This window comes from Pteropus alecto, unplaced genomic scaffold (genome assembly GCF_000325575.1).
Source record: "Pteropus alecto unplaced genomic scaffold, ASM32557v1 scaffold72, whole genome shotgun sequence".
Taxonomy (NCBI): domain Eukaryota; kingdom Metazoa; phylum Chordata; class Mammalia; order Chiroptera; family Pteropodidae; genus Pteropus; species Pteropus alecto.
In genome coordinates, this window is record NW_006436811.1 from 580,689 (window position 1) to 590,287 (window position 9,599).

The following is a 9,599-nucleotide window of genomic DNA, read 5'->3' on the forward strand; positions in this document are numbered from 1 at the left end:
TAATTTTAAGTAAGGAAACCTGCTTGTCCATCTTTAAAAAATAAATATGTTGTAAATAATCCACAAGGGAATATTACAGATCCTAATTTTAGACAGGAGCTAGACTAAGTCATTGAACATAGCAATCAGAGATCTTTATGTACTTGGTGCTCCTCTCTATTAGCTTCATTCCCTTTTCTTTCTATTGACACATTTTCTGAGTGAAAAATCACATGGCAGAAAATGGGTAGCTCAAATTTTTATAGTTTATATGTTAAAGTTATAAAGTTCCAAACACACTAAACAAAAACAAAAACAAACAAACAAAAAACATAAAACTGAATGTAATTCCATGCCACCTCTCCTACATTTCCTGGAGATACATTCTAATTGGCTTTAATCATGTCAACTCTCACCATTATTACCAAATCAACTGTAGTCCTAAGATAAGGTCATATAATGTGAGTTTAGGGGTTCAGTCCTATTATTAACAGTATTTTCCAGGGGGGAAAATAGATGTATTATGAGTTAGGTAGACATTATAATAGGTTTGTAATATTGTATAGTTTTCCATGATTTTGATAATTTACTACCATAAATTATACTATATAAGAAATGATTAAATAGAGTATATAAATTAAGTACAAAATATATTTAGCAGTTCTATATAGCAAAGTTTTATTAAAAAAAATCTGCTATTTGCCAAGAGTTTGTTTGAATTAAGAGAATGCTTAGAGATAGGAAATAATCTACTTCATTTGGTGAATTTTTTCTGGAGGCAAAAAGATAGGCAGGCCACATTTAAATTTCATGAGTGTTGGAATACACACAGAGACTGAGTATGAATACAGGAAGAAGTAAAAGAGGTATGTGCTCTTTCTTATCCCAAATTTTAATCAGAGCTATATTTAGTAAGACATATCAACGGTGCAAACTGAAACAGCACAGATATTATACGTAGAGTCTGATACATGAATAACAGGTTCTGACCTGCCTGGCAAAATTATTTGGACATATATAATATAACATAAAAAAAATGCATGTACATGTATATACTAAAGACTAATATGAGTCTGGGTTAGCAATACTTACAGGTTTTATAAAATTAACTTTTCAGCTTGCATGATTTCCTCCATTTTGTTTCGTTCCTTTTGATAAAAAATATAGTCTTAATTATCAGAGTATTATTCTATTTGGGATACACTACAGTAGAACTTAATCTGAAGCAGACACTAACAAGATGTGCACCAGTTTAGTTTCCTTATCCTAGACAGATTATTTTTCTTAGTCTTTCTTATAATTAGGTTAAGGTCATGTAACTAGATTCCAGCCAAATGTAATGTGGTCAGAAACGATGTGTCATGAAAAACTTTGTTATAGAACAGTTTGCAGGATCCTCTGCATCTCTACTTATACTGGCTGGAAGAATGCAGATCTAGAAGACAATTGTTAGGAGACTCTAAGAGAGACTGGATGGAGCAGCATGATATAAGGCAGTTCTTTCCCTCATTTGCCACCGAGGAGATCTGCTCAGTGGAGTTGTCAAACTGTCAGCCTATTGTGACTTCAGTAAATAATAAAGATTTATTATATTAAGTTTCTAAGATTTTAAAAACTTCACACACCAACTATCACTCATGGCTGTGGTTCATATGATAGTATAATTGATATTCTTATTTATCCTATGATAAATGTCAATGCTGACTCTTATGCTTGTAATTTTAAGTTTGTTAGCAAGTCCACTTTTTGAAAGAGAAATAAAAAATTTGTTCCTTCAAGTTTTAGGGCATCCTTTAAAAACAATTTTAGACTGACATGCTTCTACCACTGTAGAATAAACATTATATTAAAGAAAAGAAGTGGACTGTCAGGAGAATAGAACTTTTAGAAGATATGCTTTCATTTGTAGCTCTACCATCTACTATGTAGGGCCTAAGGCAAGTAATTTTAAGTATTTGGGTTTCAATTTCCTCAAATGTAACATGAAAGAGTAAGAGCAGACCCCCAAGGTCCCAACCAATTCCAAGATTTAATGATCTAGGAACAGCCATGACTTGGATAGGGTGGGAATTGTAGAAATAATGAAAATAAGAAGGATAGAAAGGTTAGAGGTTGAAGAAAATTAGTGTTGGAATACAGGTGTGGTAGAGATTATAGAGAGAAAACAAAACCATAGAATAACACTATTTAGTAGACATTCTGTGTATAGAAATCTTGATGTGTGGAGAGTCATGTTTAAGAGTTTAGGCTGTGAAATCAAAGAGCTAATTTCAAAGCTTAGATCTACAATGTGTGTTTGGAAATATATCTAAATCTCTCTGCACGCGAATTCTCATAAAGATAATGATAAATTTTACTTAAGTGAAAATTAATGTGAGAATTGAGTGATTACATGTAAAACACATAAAATGACATGAAATGCATGAGATGCATTCCAAAAATAGTATGTACTTATTTAAATATTTATTATTTGAATCCTTGAATTCCCAAGTCAAATTAGGTTTTCACATTTCTATATGTTACCAATTTGCCTTTAACTTACTGTGTAAACTTGTCAAATCACTTTCTGTCTCTGTCTCTCAATTTTCTAATCTATTAAAAAAGAGAGTCAAAGTAAAATAGCTTGAATTCTCTTCAAACACTAAAATTATATTAATCCAATTTCCTCTACACTGGTAAAAGAATCTAAAATTGGCAAAATATGCAAAATATGTGATTACATGTAAAACATATTTTGCATATTTTGCCAATGTTTTACATGTAATCACATGTTTTACATGTAATCACATATTTTGCATGTAATCACATGTTTTACATGTAATCACATATTTTGCCAATGTTTTACATGTAATCACAGTAGTAGAATGCTACTACTATATTTTCTTCTTATAGATGTAAGCACCTGAGGAAAAAAGCATATTATAATCTTTGAAAGAGTCAAAACCTTTCTGAAATTTCTAAATATTTTAAATTACTTAGAATGCTGAATGAAAGAATGAAATAAACAGTTCACTTCGATAGTCAGTAAAACAAAATACATTGTGACAATTAAATATTAATCAAAGTTTCACAAATTTCCTACCCTTTATACTGTCGAAAAGGTAGCACTAAGAGATAAAAACAACAGTTTAAATAACCCTAAGTAAAGGTTATAATTTTTAAATTTAACTCACTTTATGTATTAGCTATTTTGATAGTTAATTTTGTTTTCATGCACATAAAAACAAAAATAAAATGGAATTACTTCCAAGTGATAGTTAGGTTAATACAGATAATTAAAAGAAAATTATGGTTGTCCTTTTTTTTATGCTCACACTCTTTAACAGCCATTTAATTGAATCACTTTTCTTCTTTAAATTTATGATCAGTGGGTAAATACAATTAAAGAGGATCCTGAGTAATCATTCTACTATTTTTTTTGTATAAATAATTAAAATCAAAAGTTCAAGCCTTAAGTCAGTGTTTTAAGTCTGTTTCTTGAGAATCACAGGAATTACTTCATATTTGACTTCTGATTTCCCAAATCTTAAAATATCATAATACATGGAACATTAATGATTGCACACATAACTCCACAACTGCATGTCAATTTACCAAAAAGAGACATATTAATGTAAAATTTAATTCAATATTTAGTCTCAAAAACTATATTGAAAATTTTCTATTTCACCTATCTTTTAAATATAGTAATGAGAGTTTAAAAATTCTGCTCTATATTTTATCTTAAATTTAACTCACTTTATGTATTAGCTATTTTGATAGCTAATTTTGTTTTCATGCACATAACAACAAAAATAAAATGGAATTACTTCTAAGTAATAGTTAGGTTAATACAGATAATTATCTTGAGATCTATCACAAGGGGGTGAAAGTGTAAGTTAAAATGGCTAAAGTCACATAAATCAATTTAAATATGCTTATCTAAAAGTTACGTATTAATTTGTTTCCCTGTGTAATTTTGGGGAATTTCATTTCCTGGATATGTTCAGGTAGTGAAATTTGATTGTTTTCTATATTATAACTCAGGGGCTCCATATAGTGCTAAATAAATAAGCAATGATTATAGGACACAAGTTCCAACCACAAGACTGGTATGAAAATTAAAATGAAATATGTTTAGTAGCATAAATCTATTATCATACAAAAAATTAAAAAAAAAAAAAAACTAAGATGAACCTGCTCATCTTACATGTTTGTATTAGCTTCCTGTTTATTTAAATTTCTTTTAGAAATCATCAGCCTAGGACTATGCAAGGATATGAACTGTCACAGTAATTTTCAATAATAAGAAAACATTCTCTAACAAATTCTCAATTATCTAAGTAAATGGGAGAAAGATGAATATTTATGATGATGAACAATTGCAATGACAACTTCATTCCTTTAGCATGCTCATAATTTTATCTAGAGATTTTTTCTTTTTTTTTTTTTTTTACCAAAAAAGAGATGTTATATACTTTCTTATTATCTCTGTTACTAACTAGTGTCTTAGGCTACTTTCATAATTCTATCAGAACAAAATGATCTAAAAAAAAATCTGTGACATTTTGAAATGAGTGCATTGTAATGCCCTCATTAATTGAACCAAGAATGTGTTCTAATACAGGCTTTGAATCAAATATCAACATATAGGATATGAAGTCCTATGAAGAGGTTGTACATTTTTAACATTGTCTCTTTACTATGTTTAATATTCACTTTTCTAATATATTTTTTTTGGGGGGGGGAAAGGGTTTTCTGAGCCATCCACCCCATTAACGCTGTTGTCAATGAGCTCTTATCTATATTCCTAACTTCACCATGGGTTACGATTCTCTATCCTGCTGTAATTTCCTGATGAGTAGTCTCATTGGGCAGGATGTGAATCCCTCTGGACTGTTTTTGTAGGTGTGAATATCCCTTCAGTACCTCACTATTGTATTTCCCAGGGCTCTATGTGTTATCAGATTGGATTGAAGAACTGGAATCACTCAAAGAATTACAATGCAAGAGTCATGGAAACTCTGTTCTGAAATGACAGTCCTAGTAACACAAAGGAAAATTATCATTAACCTATTGTTGTTCCTAAATTTTCTATCCTCAAATCTAAACATTTCCTAGAGCAGATCACCTGCAAACCACCAAGTTGAAAATAGGTACCTACCTGCAGGTGTCTACCCAGAGACACTGTTCAAGCTTTAGAATATTTTATCCTCCCCTACTCACAAGTATGTCCGCACAAGCAGAGGAACCCTGTCATCTCTCACAGTTCAGTTCTCATAGTTTAAGTCACTCAAGCTAAAATATAAAAGGTAGGAGAGTTGAGAAAGATAATTTTTCTACAGGATAATCTGAGATTAGCTTGGAAGTTATAGGTCCAGTAGAGTCATTTCAGAATAGACTTGGTCTCAGCAAATCAAATTTCCTTTTAAGTTTCCTGGACATGATGATGTGAAGCAAACATGTTTCACTCTTTTCAGTAGTTTACCCTTTAATCATACACATACACAATAACAAACAAATATTTATTATGGGCCCACTTGCGTTCATATTTATACGTGTTCTTTATATTTTAGAATCTTAAAAAAACGGATCTAACACTGAACAGAATTGGCAAGAACCATACTCTTAATGGTGCTTGCATTCTTTTTCTTTTGAGGCAAATAAAAACAGAAAAAACAAAAAAAAACATGTAGTGTGACAGAAGATAGTATGTAGTTAGCCGTGAAAAAATAAAACAGGTCAGGGGATAGTGAGCCTTGAGAATGGACTGCATTTCTATGCAGGGGTCTGGAAACCCTCAAAGAGAATGTGACACTGACAACAGAGGGCAAGGAGTACATCTGAACAAATAAATGAGCAAATACTCAGGCCTGCCTAATTCTTATCATGCTTGGAGCAGACAGAGGAAGCAAGTGTGGCTCCAGCAGAGTATCAGAGCATGCAAATTTAATCCCAGAGTGTGGAGGAATTTGTAGGGCATGCTACATGCTTTGGCTTCTACAGTGTGTGAAATGGAAACCACTAGAGAGAGGATTTTCAGCAGAGCAGTAATGTGGTCTGACCTAAGATTTAACAGAATCATGCTGACTGCACTGTTCAAAAAAAACTGAAGAGGAGCAATGATGGAAAAAAGGAGAGTGGTTAGAAAGCTACTGTAATAATCAGGGACTTCTGCATTAACCAAGAGGCTACCACAGTGATATTAATGAGGATTTACTACAATAATCAGAAGACCACTGAAATAACCATGAGCTACTTCAACAACCAAGAAGGTGCTACAATAATGAGGGGCTATTGCAATAATTAAGGGCTACTGCAATAACGAGGAGGGTCCTGCAACAATCTGGACTATTGCAATAATCAGGGCTATTGTGCTAATTAGGAGGCCACTTCGATAATCAAAATCAAGAAGATAGTATCTGAACAGGGTGTTACAGTGGAGAAGGTGAACAATAGTCAGATTCAGTCATCATCTGAAAATAGGTCCTACAGAATTTCTGACAGATGGCACATGCAGTGTGGAAGAGAAGGAAAAAGAAAAACACCAAGATTTTTCTTTGTTTGCTTGCTTGCTTTCGCTCAGAAATTAGAAGATGGAGTTGCTGCTGACTGAGATGAAGAAGTCTGTGGGTGAAACAGGTTTGGGGAAGTCGGATCAGAATTTTAATACTGGATGTGAAATATATCTGTAGAGATTTTTTTTCCAAAATGTATTCTGAAGGTTATTAGGTGTATTCAATTCTTAAAAAAAAAAATTACATTTCTCTTTCTTAGAAATAAATTTTTCTTCATCTCTTAAAAATAAAGGTTTTTAAAATCCTGTCAACAAATATTTCATTTTTATTTGAATCTCAAGAAAATCTTTACTGAGTAACTCTTAAAGGCCAGGAAATGTACTAGTTTCTCAAAATTTTATTTTTCCTAATCCTCAAAATACATGCAAAAAAATAATTAGTATGGCAAAATTTCAGATGATGAGAGCCTGTTTGCATGAAGTAATTAAATTTTTCCCTTCCACTCCCCTGCTCTTAGGGAGGAAGAGATTATGCATTTTTACATTAATTATTCTACTCCCTGAAAGAATCTAAGTACCTCAAATTATGAAAATTTTGAGTAAATTTACCAAAATAGTTGAATTTTTACATCTTAAATGTTCTGTTTTATCCTGCCTAGCTAACATTTGTTAAATATTAAGGCGATGTCCAGCGACCAAAAAAAGCACATTTGTACTTGTTAAAATTTTGTGACATTAATATCTGATACATATTGTAGGAGGAGACATGCATCATCTATATTTTTAAAGGTCAACCAGAGCTTTTAAATATAATGCAAATACACTCATCAGAAGGCAACATTAATACTTCATTTTCTCAGGAAAAAATCATCACATAATTATTTAAATTGAAAATTTAAATTTCAAAATTTATGTTATGTCATGTTATGTTATTTGTAATGTTACATTACGTTACTTTATGTTACGTTACGTTGTTGTATCCCAGCAGGTTAAAGTATGCATTAAGTCAGGAATCGTTTGCCTTCAAGAGTTCCTGGGTACGAAGATTAAGTATATCACACAAACATTTTGTAAATATCTTCAGAAACATAGTACAAAGTGTTGGGAATAATATACTTTCAACAATTTCTATCGCTTTGTTTATAACAAAACAGAGTTTCCACCAAGGCAAACTCTGTTTTAGTTTGTGCGACTGAATTTTATTCCATGGGCATGCTGCCTTTGTTGGTCATACAAAACGAATTCTGTGGTTTCAAGAACACGAAAGATAAAATGCAAGTTAGGATGTATTTCATGTAGTTTTATTCTAAAAAGACATTAGTAAATTATCAAATGTCGTTTTAAAATAAATCTCCATTTTTCTTCTCGTTTAGTGCGTCTCTTTATATAGTTGCATTTTTTATTTTCTCTCTTCGATGTTTATGTATAACATAATCAGTTATAGCTAATATTAAATGTAAGTATTATATTTTCCTAGGATATTTTACTTTCTAAAAGATAGGCATTTACTCCTTTTTTTTTTCCTGGTGTAAATCCTTTATTAGATTTTTTCCACATTATTTATTACATTAAAATTTATTAAACTTCTATTTCAGGACCTCATTTTCATTGAGATACAACTGACATATAACATGCAAGTTCAAAGTATACAAGGTGTTGATTTAATGCATTTATTTACTGCAGTATGGTTACCACCCTAGCATTAGCTAACAACTTCATCACAACACATAATTATCATTTCTTTCTTGTGGCAAGAACATTTAAAATATAGTCTCTTAGCAGTTTTGGAGTACGTAATACAGTACTGTTGACTATAATCACTATGCTGTGCATTAGTTCTCCAGGACTCATTCATCTGCTAACTGCAAGTTTGTACCCTTTGACCATCATCTCCACAGTTCCCTCGCTCCCCAGCCTCTGGTAACCACCATTCTACTCTGTTTCTATAAACTCAGCTTTTTGAGATTCCACATATAAGTGATATCATACAGTATTTGCCTTTCTCTGTCTCACTTATTTTACTTGGTGTAATGCCCTCAACGTCCATTCACGTTGTTGCAAATAGAGGAAATTCCTTCCTTCTCGTCGCTATATAATATTCCATTGTGTATTTCCATTTATCTGTTGATGAACATTATCTTGGCTATTGTGAATAATGCTACAATAAACATGGTAGTGCAGATATCTTTTCAATATCCTGCAGGTAGAATTGCTAGATCATATAGTAGTTCTACTTACTCCAGTTTTTCTATTGTTAAGATCTTCAAATAGTTTCAAATTGTCTCACATAATAAGACCATATTTTCTAAACGTCTCAACAAGTGACTATGTGACTGATAATGAGGACTGATAGAGGATGAATGATTTCCCATTCTCTATGAGAACATGTCCCTTAGCCCGTAGAAATGCCCAAAGAATTCTCTATCTTAAGAAAAAAATTCAACAAACTAATAAATAAATAAAACTACTATTAACTTCAAGACTTGCTCCAGCTTCTTCCCATTTCTCTGCTTCCCTTAAAAGCAAAACTATTCAAAAATAAATCTACTTTTGCTGTCTATTCATTCTCACCCATACTTTCTCCTCAATCAACTATAGTATACTCCTTAGGAAATAATTACATAAAACGCCTACAAAAATATGCCTGTGAAATATTGTGGTAGCATCCTTATAAAGATGAATAAAGCATGAAAATATATTATTCAATTTCTGAGAAGTCATAAAATTATATTAATAAAGTGGCAACTGCATCTGCATTTTATAATTGTTATAAAGAAGACTCTGAGATGTTTCAGTTTTAATATTTTAAAAAATTGATTATTTTCCTGTTCTTAAAAAAACTAACCATAATGCCATGAAATTATATTCTAATATGGTATTTCACACCAAAATAATTCAGCATCAAAAACAGTCACCTTTTGGTCAGAATTATTTCACAACTATGTATTATAAGAAAATAGAAGTTTAAATATTTTGAAATTAAGTCACTGTCCTGATTTGAGATGAGTAGTAATGGCCCCTCTTCATTGCTGATATTACACATTTGCTTCCCTTTTTTTTTCTTGGTTAGACAGGAAGGATAGAAGGCCTGGAGACCTCTAATTTTATTGCTCATTTGAAAAGC